The 16809-nt window shown below is 36.2% G+C and overlaps 1 long non-coding RNA gene and 1 pseudogene across 1 annotated transcript in view; both read right to left on the bottom strand.

Annotated features, from left to right (window-relative positions):
• LOC134484006 (uncharacterized) overlaps nt 1-16809 on the bottom strand; it is a 34386-nt gene that overhangs the window by 2237 nt on the left and 15340 nt on the right. Inside the window, exons 3-4 of the long non-coding RNA XR_010061293.1 lie at nt 7603-7968; nt 5991-6129 (exon numbers count right to left, since the gene is read on the bottom strand). This is a non-coding gene — a long non-coding RNA (uncharacterized LOC134484006). The remainder of the gene's footprint in view (nt 1-5990; nt 6130-7602; nt 7969-16809) is intronic.
• Nucleotides 7543-8004, bottom strand: Or10ap1-ps1 (olfactory receptor family 10 subfamily AP member 1, pseudogene 1; annotated as a pseudogene).

Below are 16809 nucleotides of genomic sequence, written 5' to 3'. Positions count from 1 at the left end.
AAAAATTAAAAAAAAATCAAAGAAATATAAGTAAATAAAACTGCAAGGTAATCAGACATATTGATTCAGAAATCTAGAGGGACACTGTCAGGGAATGGTAGTCAGCATAACACTAGTGGAAAGAATGAGGTGATGAAGTTTCAAATAGAAGCGTTTCTCTCTCCCAGATGTCAGTGTCAGACAGAAACTGTACTATAGGAATCCAAAGCTGGAGGAGATTACTCTGAGCTGAGCATACAATACTTGTCTTTCCCTTCCTCCTTAGGTCTTTTTCCTTTTGGGGGAAAAAATAAAAGGCATGGGCTCTCAGAAAAAAAAAAACACTATACCTGTCCCAACACCTGACTTTTGGAATAATAAAATTAATGATAAAAAATCTCTGATTCCCAGGAACCATAACAAGCAAGGAAAACCAGATGCTACTGAGAGGTTCGCACTTCCTGAATCCCATATATGGAAGGCTCAGATCAAGGCTATGTGTTCAGTGAACCCTCACAACCCCTACACAGCACTCACTGTGCTTTCCCATGTACCACATATTTCATTTTTTTAAACTAAACAGAAGGCCAACATTCTTCTACTCATTTCTGTTATGTACATACTCTTTGTTCTCCCTCCCAAATGACTGTTTGTACTGAAATAGAGGCCATTTAGTATTCCCTAGGTGTACTGCAGGAATATCTGTGATGCAGTTCCTTGTGACATCACAAAAGCTACTGCTCTCCAGGGTACAATAAATTTTTCAGGGAGGGCCAAATGATGATGTCACTGAGAACTGCCATGGCCTACCTGCTTTCCTTATATTGACCAGATTCAAGGGTGCCTATTCCAGGAGAGTCTCCTGTGACACAGTGGTAACCTTTGTACTATATCTCTCTACAGCTGGAAACTTCTCTTTTCTTCATCAGTGGTTACAGGCTCTTAATGGACCAAGTCCGTTAGGGGCTTGTATTGGGTAGAAAAGATCTAGGAACATGGGTTGTAGGAGATTCATCTGGATAATAACTCTATTACCGGGTCCATTCCTGTTACAAACTGTTCAATTTTCTAGATTTTCCCTCTTTCTCAAAGGCCATTTTTTTTCTCTACAGGCATTTAACTGAGTGAATTTTGTATTTCATTTTCTAATTGTTCATTCCTTGTTAGGGGACATTATAGATATTCCTGTATGTGTATTCAAACATTCTGTTTACCAATTCTAGATTTTTGCAATGATTTTGGCAACAAAGGTGGCCAAGCTATAAAGTGAATTTGCAAGTGTAAATATTGTGTATCTACTTAAAATGATAAACTATCAAATTTTTATTTTATGCATATACATAGCTGCCTGAGTAAATAAAAGGAGAGCAGGGACAATTGAAAATGTTTCTGTAGTCCCATTAGATATCATTTCTGTAATATCTAACTTCCTGTGTTCCAAAGGGTGATATTTCAGCATTTTGGATGTTTTAAAATGATTCTTTCTTCTGGCCAAAGATAAGATAAAGGAGGATTGACAGGGAGGGAAGAACTTGAGGTCCAGTGAAACTTCAACTTTAATAGGCTCAAAAAACAGGAGCGATTCTATTTGGCATTGTCATTTGTGGATTCTACATTCTTGACGTAGCTGCTCAGAATCCATGTTAAATATATATATATAAAATCAGCCACCAAAACTAGATAAGATTGATAAACCTAAGAAGCACATTCTGTCTGGAACCAGATGTAGATCTTTCCTTGGGACACACCTAGAGCACGTCAAATACAGAAGTGAATGTGCTGTTGCAAAAATATAAAAATAAAAGTAGTCTTTTACCCCGCTAACACTGTCACTGTAGTTTCCCAAGCCTCTGCTAGATATCTTGGTTGAATACAGCCCTACACCTCATCTGCCCAGTGTCTCTTACTGCCACACACATTCTTACACTCAAATCCTCACATAAAAGAACACACAACAAAATAATCTTTGACCCAATTGATAAGATATAATAGCCCACTTAAGCATACCAAGCCTGGTACCATCCATACCTTTGGAACATTAATAACAACAAGTAAATACACAGAGCAGAATCTTAACTTCACCTGCCATGGCTTCTCACCTCTCCTCTTTCTGTCTCTCCTTTTTCCTCTAGTCTCTTCTACTTCCTTCAAACTTCTTTCCTGCCCATCCTTCCTTCCTCCAATGATAGGCCTCCTTCTATACTGGACCTGCCCCTCACCTGTACTTCACAAATTTAATGGTAAAGTGGTTTTGCAGAATTCACCTGAGTTCTGAGTACAGGACAAGGCAGCTGTCCTTAGAGCAGTGGATTAGCATCAAAATACAGATAACTTCAGTGTAAACAATGTTTCCCCCTTTTTGTCCAGTTAAACAGACTTTTCATTTATATATCAATTGAGTAAGATTATTACCATTCAACAATTTATAAAGCATTTGATATATTCAACACCCAGTCTGTTACTATATCAGTTAGAAATAATATTTAGTTCTTCATTTCAGCTTGAGAAAGGCTTAAAATCTATATTATGTCTTGGCTAGCTTGTATACTATCTGATAACTATCCAAAAAATATCTATATCCAGATTTATACGGCCTGATAAGCAATGAGACTATAATCAGTCTCCAAACGCGCCAGAAATCTGAGAAAGACCAAATATCTATACACAAAGGAAGCCTATGACGACTTCTAGTACTGAGAGGTTGTAGAGACAAATTTCCACTAGCACAGTCCACTGTTAGCAACATGTGAGTGGGATACTTCCTACACTTTTCAGTGTTTTTTCCTAAATATTGACTTTAAAATGCATTTAGCATAATAAATATTGAGGAGGATGGAGGGAGGGAGGAAACTGAATGGGAGGGGAGGTAGGGAAGGGAGTAGGCTTTGGAGGAATTAGTTATAGGGAAAGCAGGGAAAAGAGAATGGAAATCACAAGTGTGGGGTGCACATCTCAAGGAAGATCCAGAGAACTGGGAAAGGCGAGTCCCCAGGATGTCTATTGGGGTGACTGTAGCAATGAGGGTACAGATCCTTAATTTGCCAATTCTGTAGCCAGGAATGACTCACAGTGATGTGACAAGGAAAAAAACCCACCCATTAAACCTTCAATCAAAAGTGAACACAGCCTACAAGATCTTCAGAGACAAAGATAGAAACAGTAGACATGGAAGGAATGTCCAACCAATGGTTATTACAGATTGAGACCTACCGCATGAGCAATCACCTATCTCTGATACATTAAAGATACTCTATCATGCTTGCACACAGATTCCTAGTATAACTTTCCTCTCTGTGACTCCACCCTATACCTGAGAGAAACAAGTGTAAAGATTCACCACCAAACATTAGCTGGAGCTTGGGGAGTCTTTAAAAAAACAGGTGAAGAATCAAGGCCCAGATAATATGAGGGACTTCACAGAAAGACCAATAGAATCAACTCATGGGGACTCTTGGGGTTTTTCAAAGACTGAACCACCAACCAGAGAGTGAATATGGACTGAGCCTGAGCCACCAGGACATAGGTAGGAAATGTATAGCTTTGTCTTTTTATGGGTTCCCCTGACAATGGGTGTTGGCGTACCTTGAAGATGGAGCACCGATCTTGGGATGTAAAATGAGTAAATAAATGAATGAATTTTAAAGAAACAGATGTCCCATCTACATACAACATGTTTTGGGGAAACCCAATTCTAGTTGTTCGGTACCCACATGAAGACAAAGCCTGTGGACTGCCTATATCCTTAGAGGCCATAATCCTTTTCATTCTGTTCTTCCATCTGTGTCCCCAAACACCACCCCTGGTATGGCTAATGGATGTCTGCTTCTGTCTGAGTCAGCAGCTTAGTGGAGTCTCTCAGAGGGAAGCCATGTTAGACTCCTTTCTCCAAGCATAACAGAGTGTCAGTAGTAGTGTCAGGGATTGGTGCTCATCCCTGGGATGGGTCTCGATCTGCACTAACCATTGGTTGAAATTTCCTCACTCTCTGTTCTATGCACGGCGCCTTCATTTCTTGTGGTCAGAATAAATTTTGGGTCAAAAGTAGGTGTCTTTATCACTCCATTTGGGTTGCTCTCTGGCTACCGGAGATTGCTTCTTCAGGTCCATATCACTGAGGCTGTGAGTCTCAACTAAGGAAACACCCATTGATTCATGGGCATCTTTTACCCCAGCTCTCTGCCTCTTTCTGGATATGACCTCTACCTCCTCAACCCATTTATCTAGGCTGCTGTGTCTGTCCTCACTAGCAGATGGTGTGATCACAGAGACTAGATATGCAAGGTGAGGAGATACCCGAGGGTTCCCCTCCTGCTCAGAGGAGAAAAGGCTGGGGGAAGGATTGTGAGAGGGGTGAACTGGAGGGGGCAGTGTGCAGCATGTAAAGTGAATAAATAAACAAATAACTATGAAAATAACTAAGTCTACTTGAAGGTAAGAAGCAGGTGTGTGTGTGTGTGTAAGTAAGTAAGTAAGTAAACTTGAATGTAAGAGCAGTGTGTGTGTGTGTGTGTGTGTGTGAGTGTGAGTGTGTGTGGCTGTGTATGTATTTGTGTGTGTGTATATATATATATATGTATATATATATATATATATATGAAGTTAAGAACAGGTGGGTGTATGTTTAATATTAAATTATCACATTTGAGAAAACAGTAGTCTATGCAGAAGAAAGGACAATTTAGTCACTATATTTACAAAAAATGGTGTTTGCTGCAGATGAATGAATGATTCGGTGATTAATAGCATTATCTGTTCTTCCAGAGAACCTGTTGACAGCTCACAAGTGGCTGTAATTTCAGCATCACGGAACCTCACACCTTCTTCAACCTCCTGGACAGTAGGCATGCATGTGTTGCACATGTGAACAAGCATATGTACAACAAAAAGTATAAAAACAGAAGAGCAGTTCCTGGTTGACATAATTTGATTTTCGTGAATATTCATAGTAATGATCACAGTCAAATAAACACTTTATTGTTCTATAGTGCAATCAAAACCACTAAAAGTTAATGATCACATGAGTCACTTAAAATCTATTTATTAAAAAATTGCAATAAAATTTGCAGAAATGAAATTAAAATTTTATTACTATATGAATTAAAAAACATTAATATTCTCATATAGAGCTGAAAATAATACTTTACACATATTTCTTTGGCTTGTATAAATATTGCAGTTTGTGGTTAATTTGCTGCTGGTTTTTGTAGGAGTTCTTTTCCAGGTATTAGCCCATAAACTCTATAAACTCATGAAGAATACACTACAGGAATGTAGGCTCTATTGTGTTGAATCCAGGAAGGTTGCTATATGTATTCCTTCTTCTCTGATCAATTTTCTCTACGTACATTACAAGGATATTTTTGTTCATGGGTTCTTCCACTTTTGTCAAGCTGATAGCTGATAGCTGATAACTGGAGAATATTTAATTTTGGAAGATCATTTTTGAAGATATTTCCTAATGTCTGCACTATCAATGATATAGATTTTCAAATGTGTGGCCAAAGGAACAGCTATCAAGGAACTAAACATGACTTTTAACTACTGTTGCTTTGTCTTTTTGAAAGAAGTAATCAGAAAGGGATGCTGTTTGTTTTAAGGGACTCTGGGGGGAAAACAGGAAGGAGGACAGCATTTGAGACATAAATAAATTAATAAAATAAATAAATACAAAAAATAAAAAAGAATTCAAACTATACAGGAAAAACAGATTTAATTGCTAGGAAACAGTATGGTTTTATATCGTGTCCTAATTCCTGAATTTTATATACTTTAAGCAATCTAATGACTAATTCTCAAAAATCAGAAAATTGAAAAAAAAATGTTACAAGTAACACAGTAGGTTTACCAAATCATATCAACAATGTTTCTAGAACTGTACACTTTCTATGCCCATATCCAATCCAGAAATCCAGTTAACATTTACTTATTACATATCTTAAGTCATTCAGTTTTGTGATAATTCATTACTATTTTTATCTTCTGTGACCACACCTTTGAAGATAACTACTTACCTTGCAAGAATGTCTCTGAATTTGGATTTGCCCAGTGGTTTTCCTCTTTTAGGTTGAGATTATATGTACTTGACACAGATACCACAAAGTGTTTCTTGCTTCGCTTATCGCAGGTAAGCATTAGGAGGATATCTGTCATCTTAACAAGAACCAAATATGAAGCAATGAAATTATTTTAAATTATTTTCCTTTCATATTTAAAATATTTTAATGTATTTTCTTTTGTATTTCTTTTAAAGTAATAGAAGTTATGGGAGAATCACTTAAAGCCTATGGAAAGACTGTGTGTCTCTTCAAAACTTTAGGATTGGTTTTCAGCATCTCTGTCATTTTTTCACCAACATTTTGACCTGAATGATCCTTACTCCATGTAAGAAAACTCAGAACAATGAGTCTGAAGAGAATATAATTACTGTCTTTCTGTATGGGTGACTCATGCCTAAAACAATACTGTAGTTTTGGTGTCATGGTAATTTGTCAATGTCTTCAATATTTTCAGCACACTTAAATGGAATTTTATTTTTGTTTCATTATACTCATAAAGACTCAAGATTCTAATTGTATATTATTTTATTTTCCTGTTGAATAGCAACCTGAATCTAATTATATAACTCTTGCTGACTTTTATTTTTATATTCGGTCACTTGTAAACTCACTTCAGTTCCTGTATGTGAATGCATATTTGTGTGTGTGTGGGTGTGTGTGTGTTTGTGCATGTGTGTATGTGTGTGTGTGCGTGTGTGTGTGTGTGTCTGTGTGTGTGTGTGTGTACGTGTGTGTGTGTTTATATGAAACTATGATACTGATGTTGAGAATCACCTGGCTGAAATTCTTTTCCACAGCCCTTTTAGAAATCAAAAAGTGGAGGAAAGACTACTCCTGTTCCAAAATAATAGACACTGGGTGACCAGAACTGAAGTATGGACTGATCAAATGGTACACAAAGCAGGGGTTAACAATTCACTCTCCTGAGAACTAATTAGCAGTTCCATCCAATGCAAAGAATTTACATGTACTGAAGAATATGGAATTGTATCATAACGAGCTGAGATCATGTACAAACAATTTCTGAAAGATTTCCAAATAGCTAAGAATGGATACAGAGAATTTTCAAGACCCAGAGACATTAACATGTGGTTTAAACTCTGTCCAGAGGAAACCACTTAAGTACTGGATTAATCTACTAAAGTAATTTAGTAGCAAGCATACTTTACAATTGTTTGCAATTAAGCATGGTGGTGAATAAAGAGAACACTTTAAAGAAAGGTATGTTTCTTAAAGTTTGTTTCAAGACAGCAAGAAAACACACAGTTATTATTTTTTTTCTTTCTTTCACAGACTTTGCACCTTTTTGAAAGATCACTTTGGGATCCTTAATTATCTATTTATTATCAGAACTTTCTTCAGACCCAGAGTTCTTTTCAGTCCTGTCTTGACTTCTTCATACTTTAAGCAAAGATGATGGGTTCAGCATGGATATCACTGTGGTATGGAAGATGACCAATAATTTTTCAACTCCTTGTGTGTGGTTAGATTTGGATCTCAAGTAGTTTTTTCCCAACCCTACAAGGCAACCTATTCCCCGTGAAACACTTGCCATGTGGGAACATACCTCACTACTCATTTGGGCTGCAGAATGAAGCAGGGCCATACAGTGGACAAAGGCCATGGCTGGCAATAGGCAGCACTGAATTATACAAAAAGTGTGAAGAAAAACGTCTGTGTGGCACATCCCTCCTGAGAGATTCCTCAGATCTCACTTTCAAGTCTCTCCATATATTGTGTATGACAGAACTAGTGTAACCAAATTTCAGGATACGTAAGTTCATCAGAAAAATGTACATGGGGGTGTGTAGAGATGGACTGGTGCAGATAACAAAGGCCATGAGAGCAGGATGAGGATGAACAGGAGGAAGCATTCTCCAGGTACCTCAAACTTCTTGGCGATTGAAAAGCATTTGACAGACAAGCCCTTTTCCTGCCAAAAAGAGCAATTGACACAATTAACACTCATCTTCTGGAAGACAGAGCAGTAAGCCACTAAAAGGATTCTTGCAGATAAGAGATATTGATTTTTTAATACTTTTAGACACTCAGTTACATCAGAGTCAAAGTCTTTCTCTGTAGTCGCAAAAATCAAAGCTTAGGAGTGATTTATTCTCACAGATTTTCATATCTAATACTTTCTCTCTTAACACAAGCGGATTTTCCAAAGTGTGTTAAGCATTGAGTCAAGTGTCCAAATATTTACAAAGCTGGTGCAAACTTGTAGTCTTTGCACTAATGCAGTTCAGGCAGAAATTTTACCAGGGGTGAGTCAGTTTCACATGCTGTATAAGCAATCATTGAAATTAAGGAAAAGAAAACCTTGACTGTATCTCAACTTTTTACCCATTCTAATCAGTAACTAGTTATAAATGTTAAGCAGAAAAACAGATCAACCTACTTATTTCTATGCTTTCGTATTGCCACAGGTATAGTCTCTCCAAAAACCCTGTGTGTGTGTTGGGCCCCGATTATTCTCTGATTGCTATTATGAATATTCAAACCCACACAATAAAGGTATAAATTCCTCAAGACCCATTATTTTTGAAGATAATGCAAAATCAAATAGTCATTTGATAAATAAATTACTGGTTTTAATACATAGAATTAAAGGCAAGGCACATATCGATGTCTATACAGTAAGGAGGTCATCAGAGAAGCTTTTTAAGATGTGTAAAATGAGACATGGAAGTGAAGAATGATCAACCAAACAACACCATACCCCTTCATGCCACAACCTTCAATATGACAGCTGGTATTTGTAACTTAATAATTAACGTCTCTTTATAGAACATGTTTTCTTAGCAGGAGTATCACTGCATAGGCGTTAAATTTCTATTTTCTTAATATTGTTCGTGATATTCTATCAACCAGACTTTTGATTTAAATAAAGAAAAAAAGAATAAAAGATGTATTGTCTTGATATGTAGTTCGGGCTAACCTGAAATTCCTAACTTCTCTGTCTCAGTCTCTTGAATGTGAGTATTCTAAGAACAGGATATGGTGCCTGACTTGATAGAAATTCCTTCCTATTCTTTCATCTCAACATCATAGAATTCCAACAAACTACCTGTATTTCTGTACACATAGTATTTATACAGTTAATCTTTGCTCATTTTTGCATTTGGCACCTGTGGTGTGATTGCTTGGTTACTTTCATGGAAAATTGTTCAGTTCCAGCAGAGCCTAGTCTGTTTTCAAATATCTACCTTTTCTTCTCTCTCCAGTTATACTCTGTTTTTCACAATACCACTGCTAAAGTAGCTGTTAGTACTGTAGTGGTGACTACTTTTCATCTTGTTCACATTGTTGCCTTATATGGAGACTGAGTATGGACTGCAAAGTTCTTATCATTATGTTTACCATCCTTACCAATATCTGAGCTCTCATGTAATGAGGAACTCCAGTGCTAAGCGTACTTTGGTTCCTTAGGGATTCTGCCTGTCCCTTCCCATTATATCTTCTGAAGTTCAGTCTCATGTCCCACAAATATTGGAATGTGGCAAACTCATTTTTCTCACACTCTGATAACTTTTCCTTTCAAATGAGATGTCCTTTCCTGTTTTGTGGAGTGTATATGTCTTTGCTGAAGTTTGGGTTTTCTTGACAAAAAATAGACCACTTTTTCCTGACAAGTGTAGAGTAGGAGATATCACCAGCCTCTTGGCTCTCTCTCTATTCACTTGATATAATAAAATATCAGAGATATGTGAGTAGATCAGCACATGGTTAATCCACAAATCAAATGTGATCTTCAGTATTTCCAAATTTTAAATAAATAAACATGTTATCTATGTTTATAAATACCATATAACACACACACACACACACACACGCACTCATACACACACTCACACACACACTTGTATGCCTATATATTCATGGAGAGACAGAGACACAGAGAAACACAATAGAAAAAAGCACGTAGAGGTTGTACATAAATTAAACTGTTAAAATAAGCAACAATGAAGGATAACAGTATTTGTTTACATCCTGCTTCACCATTTGATCACTTATAAACACGGCTAAGAAAAAAAGCATTCCCCATGAGTTTGCTTCTGTATGAATAAGTTAATTTCCCAAATCACTAAAGTTGATCAGGTGTGGAATGCTTGTCAGCTACATGAGTCCTGAGCTTGTGTGCATGTCTAGCCACAAACATTTTAGATTTGCATTTGGGTACACTCTATTTTGGGGAATTTCTCACCACAATACATAATTTTCGTTTCTGTTCAATAATTGATCACTATATTAATTTTCTATTTGGGTTAATGAAAAAACACAGCTCTCCAAAACAACAAAAACAACAAAAAAAAGAGAAAAACAATACACGATTTTCTTGTGGGGGCAGGGGACATAGTCAGGTATAATACTTTATTAGATCTATTAGATTAGATCTGACCCATTCATATAAAAGTTATAAAAATCTAAGTGTAGAGAACATAGGGTAGACTTAAAGCTCTGAGAATTATGAAGCGAGAGTGCTGTTGAACATACTTGACCATTCAGTGGACTCCCTTCTTGTAGAAAAAAAAAATGCTGGAATGCATAGGATTCTATTGTTAGGCATTTCACACTTATTTTGGTGTAGTGTAAATATTTGTCCATATTAAAATAAAAGAAACAAAAAACAAAAACAAAAACAAATAAACAACCTTCCCACAGCCAACACAGAGAATGACTATATTTTAATTTGAAATATTTTTTACAGCAACTTACTTTTCATTAGTAATTTCTGTATTTGTATAGTTAGCTCTCTAGTTAGAGAGTGAGGCCTTTCTTCTCCCAGGTAAATTTCCAGAATATTAACTCAAGAACTAGAATGTTGTATTTACATTTGGATTTGTGCAGTAAAAATGACTCACGAGAAATCCTGAGGTTTCATAAAAGAAAACTTACTAAAGCTAAAAGCACACATTGCACCTGACATGATAATAGTAGGATATTTCAACACCCCATCCTCATCACTGGAGAGATCTTGGAAACAGAAATTAAACAGAGATGTAGAGAACATAATAGAAGTTATGAACCAAATGGATTTAACAGATATTTATAGAACATTCCATCCTAAAATATAAGGATATACATTCTTCTCATAACGTCAGGGAACCTTCTTCAAAATTGACCACACAATCGGTCCCTTAGCAGACCTTAACTGATACAGGAAGATAGAAATAATCCCATGCATTCTATAAGATCACCACACACTAAGACTTGTCTTCAACAATAACAATAATGTCAGAATGCTCACGTATACATGGAAGTTGAAAAATGCTTTACTCCATGACAAATTGGTCAAGGAAGAGATAAGGATAGAAATTAAAGACTTCTTAGAACTTAATGAAAATGAAGACACAACATTCCCAAACATACGTGACACAATGAAAGCAGAACTAAAAATAAAAACTTATAGATCTGAGTTATTGTGAAAAGAAACAGGAGAGAGCATATATCAGGAGCTTGATAGCACATGTAAAAGCTCTAGAACAAAAAGAACTAAGTAAACCCAAGGGGGGTAGAAAGCAGGAAATAAAACTCAGAGCTGAAATCAATGAAGCAGAAATGAAAAGCACCATACAAAGAATCAACAAAACCAGGAGCTGTTTCTTTGACAAAAACAATAAGATAGATAAACCCTTAGCCAAACCAACCAGAGGTAAAAGAGACTGTATCGAAATTCACAAAATCAGAAAAGAAAAGGGAGACGTAACAAGGGAATCTGAAGAAAGTAAAAAAAAAAATCATCAGATTCTACTATAAAAGCCTATATTCAACAAAACTACAAAATCTGGAGGAAATGGATAATTTCGTAGACAGATACCAGGTAGCAAAGTTAAAACAGGAACAAATAAACTATCTAAAGAACCCCATAACTCCTAAAGAAATAGAAGCATATATTGAAAATCTCCCAACCAAACAGAGCCCAAGTAGAGATGGTTCAGTGCAGAATTTTATCAGACCTTCTTAGAAGACCTCATACAAATATTATCCAAACACTTCCACAAAATTGAAACAGACAGAGAACTACCACATTCCTTACATGAATCCACAATTACTCTTATACTTAACCCACACAAAGACTCAGCACAGAAAGAGAACTTCAGACCAATATCCCTTATGATATTGATGAAAATATGAATATTTCATATTGATGAATTATGAATATTGATGAAAAATACTTATAACATTCTTGCAAACCGAATCTAAGAACACATCAAAAAAATCATCCATCATGATCAAGTAGACTTGAACCCAGGAATGGAAGGATGGTTTAATATAGGAAAATCCATGAATGTAATCCATCATGTAAACAAACTCAAAATTAAAGAGCACATGAACATTTCATTAGATGGTATAAAAGCATTTGACAAAATTCAACAACCCTTGTGGCTAAAAATCCTGGAAAAATCAAGAAATGAAGGCTCATATCAAAACATAGTGTGGGGCTGGGGATTTAGCTCAGTGGTAGAGCGCTTACCTAGGAAGTGCAAGGCCCGGGGTTCTTTCCCCAGCTCCGAAAAAAAGAACCAAAAAAAAAACATAGTGTAAGAAATATACAGCATACCTGTAGCTAACATCAAACTAAATGGAAAGAAACTTGAAGCATTCCCAGTAAAACCAGGAACTAGAAAAGGCTGCCCAACTCTCTCCCTACTCTTTCTAAACAGGACTCCATGCCATAGTCAGAGAAATCAGACAGCATAAGGGGTTCAACCAGATACAAATTGGAAGAGAAGATATCAAAATATCACTATTTGCAGATGATATGATTGTATATACTTATTGACCCCAAAAGTTCCACCAGAGAATTTCTCAACCTGATAAATAACTACAGCAAAGTGTCAGGGTATAAAATTACCTCAAACAGACCAGTAGCCTTCCACTCCTCAATGCATAAACACGCTGAGAAAAAATAATGAAATCACACACTCCACCATAGTCCCAAATATTATAAAATAACTTGGTGTTAGTTTAAACAAGCAAAGGAATGATCTGTATGACAAGAAGTTCAAGTATCTGAAGAAAGGAATTGAGGAAGATCTCAGAAGATAGAAAGAGATTCCATGCTCATGCATTGACAGGATTAATTTAGTAAAGATGACTATTTTGCCAAAAGCAATGTACAGATTCAATGCAATTTCCATCAAAATTCCTACTCACTTCTTTAATAAAGCTAGAAAGAGAAATTTGCAAATTCATTCCGAATAAGAAAAAAGCCATGTAGCTAAAACTATCCTCAACAATAAAAGAACTTCTGGGGGAATCATCACCCCTGAACTCAAGCAGTATTACAGAGGAATAGTGATAAAAAACTGCATGGTATTGATAAAGAGACAGATGGATAGACCAGTGGAATAGAATTGAAGACCAAGTAATGAACGCACACACCCTATCGTTTGATATTTGGCAAAGGAGATAAAACCATCCAAATGAAGAAACATAGCATTTTCCAGAAATAGTGCTGGTTAAACTGGAAGTCAGCATGTAGAAGAATGCAAATAATCCCAATTTTATGACCATGTACAAAGCTTAAGTACAAGTTAATCAAGGACCTACACATAAAACCAGATACACTCAAACTAATGGAAGAAAAGGTGGGGAAGAATCTTGAACACATGGGCATTGAAGAACATTTCCTGAGCAAAACACTAGTGACTTATGCTTTAAGATCAAGAATTGACAAATAGGAGATCATAAAACAGCAAAGCTTCTGTAAGGCAAAAGACACTGTCATTAGGACAAAACTGCAACCAACGGATTGGAAAAGATTTTTGCCAATCCTATATCTGACAGTGGATAATATCCAAAATATACAAAGAACTTAAGAAGGTAGACTCTAGAAAGCAAAAATACCCTATTAAAAATGGGGTAGAGTGAGTTACAAGACATTCTCATTTGAAGGTTTTCAACTGGCCAAAAAACACCTAAATAAATGTTCAACATTCTTAGTCATCAGGGAACTTCAAATCAAAACAAATCTGAGATTCCACATCACACCAGTCAGAATGGGTAAGATATAAATCTCAGGTGATGGCAGATGCTCTCGAGGATGTGGAGAAAGAGGAACACTCCTCCATTGTTGGTGGGATTACAGACTGGTACAACCCTTTTGAAAATCATCTGAAGTTTCCTCAGAAAATTGGACATTCCATTACCTGAGGACCCAGTAATATCCCTCTTGGCCATATAACCAAAAGATGTTCCAACATACAACAGTGCAATATAGTCGAATATGTTCATAGCAGCCTTATTTAAAATAGTCAGAAGCTGGAAAGAACCCAGATGCCCTTCAAGAGAGGAATGGATACAGAAAATGTGGTACATCTACACAGTAGAATATTACTCAGCTATCAAAACAATGACTTCATGAAATTCATAGGCAAATAGAATAAACTAGAAAATATCATCCTACATGAGGTTATTCTATCAAAGAAAAACATACTTGGTATGCATTCATTGGTAAGTAGATATTATCCAAAAAGCTTGAATTACCCATCGTGCAATACACAGACCAGATGAAACTCAAGAAGGATGATTAAAATGCAGATGATTCACTCCTTCTTTAAAAGGGGAAACAAAATACCCATGGGAGGGGATAAGGAGGCAAAGTTTATAACTGATATTGAAGGACCTGCCGTTCAGAGCCTGGCTCACACGTAGCCCATACATATACAGTCACCAAAACTAGATAAGATGTATGAAGCTAAGAAGTGCAGGCTGACGATAACTGGATATTGATCCCTCCTGAGAGACACAGCCAGAAAATGTCAAATACAGAGGCAAATGGCAACAGCAAACCACTGAAGCAAATCAGACCCCAGTTGGAGGAATTAGAGAAATGATTGAAAGAACTGAAGTTAATAACAACAATCTCAAACAAACAGAGCTTCCAGGGACCAAATTTCCAACAGCAAGACTATACATGGACTGACCCATGGTTCCAACTGCATGTGGCAAAGGATGGTCTTGTTGAGAAACAATGGAATGAGAAACAATTTTTTTTCGGACAATGTTGTACCCCCAGTGTAGGAGAATGTGGGGAGGTATGGGGAGGCTGTGGGTGAGAGGTGAACTCCCTTATAGAAGGGTAGGGGGAAGGGTTAAGGGGCTTGTGGACTGGAAACCTGGAAAAGGGAATAACATTCGAAATGTAAACAGGAAATATCCAACAGTGAGAGAGAGAAAGAGTGAAGGAGAAAGAGAGAGAGAGAGAGAGAGAGAGAGAGAGAGAGAGAGAGAGAGAGAGAGAAAGAGGAGGAAGAATAAGAGGAAGAAGAAGAGGAAGAGGAAGAAGAAGAAGAAGAAGAAGAAGAAGAAGAAGAAGAAGAAGAAGAAGAAGAAGAAGAAGAAGAAGAAGAAGAAGAAGAAGGAATTGAAAGAGAAAGAAAAATAAACTTCCATACTTCCCCATTTCCTCTCTTCCTCAGCTGTTGTTTAGGCAGTCATGTTAGTGAGATGCTATAAGTGTAATTTCTGGTGTTACTTTGGAACACCATCTCATAGTATACTTTAATCTCTTACAATCTTCTTTCCCCTCTTCTGTAATGTTCCTCAGCCTTGAATCAAGTGACGTTTTATAGATAGATGCATTGAGACTGCACCTGAAATTTCTGTCCTGCATTTTGAAAGGCTGGGATTTTTACTGTGATCTTTGTTGCAGAGACTGTAATTAATTCTGTATATAAGGACACATGACTTTGATTGATGTTAGGTATGATACTGGCTTAAGTAAGTAAGGGACTGTATATACTCCCCCATAGTCACAGCTGCAATAGCCTTATATATGTGGCTAAATTACCAGTACCATCCATGTTCATTGAACAGGACTTAAGCAAAATTAGAGAACTGTTGGCTATCACCAAGCTATTTATGCCACTGCACTGCCCTTATGTTTATCCTGTCATGTTGATCATTGTGTTTTACAGGTATGATGTGAACAATCACTTGAAACTGACAAGACTGGTGATTGTAATTATATGATATACTAGAAATTAGACCCGTGCCCGGCATATCTTTCTCTTTAATAGTTACTTTCTGATACTCAGGAGAATGTAAAAGTTAAATTTAGTCTTAAACTAACAAAAGGAAATTAAACTTTTCCTGCTATAGAGCATTTTTTAAATTAAGCAAAATAAATATTTACTTGATGTTGGGGAAATATAATTTAATAGTATAATCCAAACACCTTTTAAGTGATTAAAAGTCACATGTAGTTGGTAGCTGTCATACTTTGTAAAATTGGCATCAGGATTGTAAAGATGAAATATTCTCTGCTTTATGCAAATACATAGGAATAATGAACAAAATTATGTACCAAGCTTCATGCTTTAGGTAAATAATTGCATTTATTCAATTGTATATAAGATTATATAATATTAGCTAGGTTTCAAGTGCATAATAATTATGATTAAATTATTAATTAAATATTAAAATAAGCATACTTGGGTTACCAAGTAAAATGGAAAATAAAATATATTAGAATAACCAAAAATATTTATTAAAAGCAAAATGATGAAAATATTGTTTACATAAAAGCAGCCTGGAGCTATATGTCACCTTAAAGTTTTATAGTGTGTTCCAGTGTGGTGTCCCAGCAGATAAAATTTCATGCCTTGAAAAACCAAGAACCTAAATTTGATACCTACACATATATGTTTTGAAGACTTCAATATTCACCACAACACCTGCACACATAAAAGGCTACACAGAATATTAATAATGAGACTAATGAGAACAGTAATAATAAGAAAAAGAAAAAAAACTATAGGAACAT

Source organism: Rattus norvegicus, chromosome X, assembly GCF_036323735.1.
Source record: "Rattus norvegicus strain BN/NHsdMcwi chromosome X, GRCr8, whole genome shotgun sequence".
Lineage (NCBI taxonomy): Eukaryota > Metazoa > Chordata > Mammalia > Rodentia > Muridae > Rattus > Rattus norvegicus.
The sequence above is the reverse complement of the archived record's forward strand: the minus strand, read 5'-3'. Positions and strand labels throughout refer to the sequence as shown.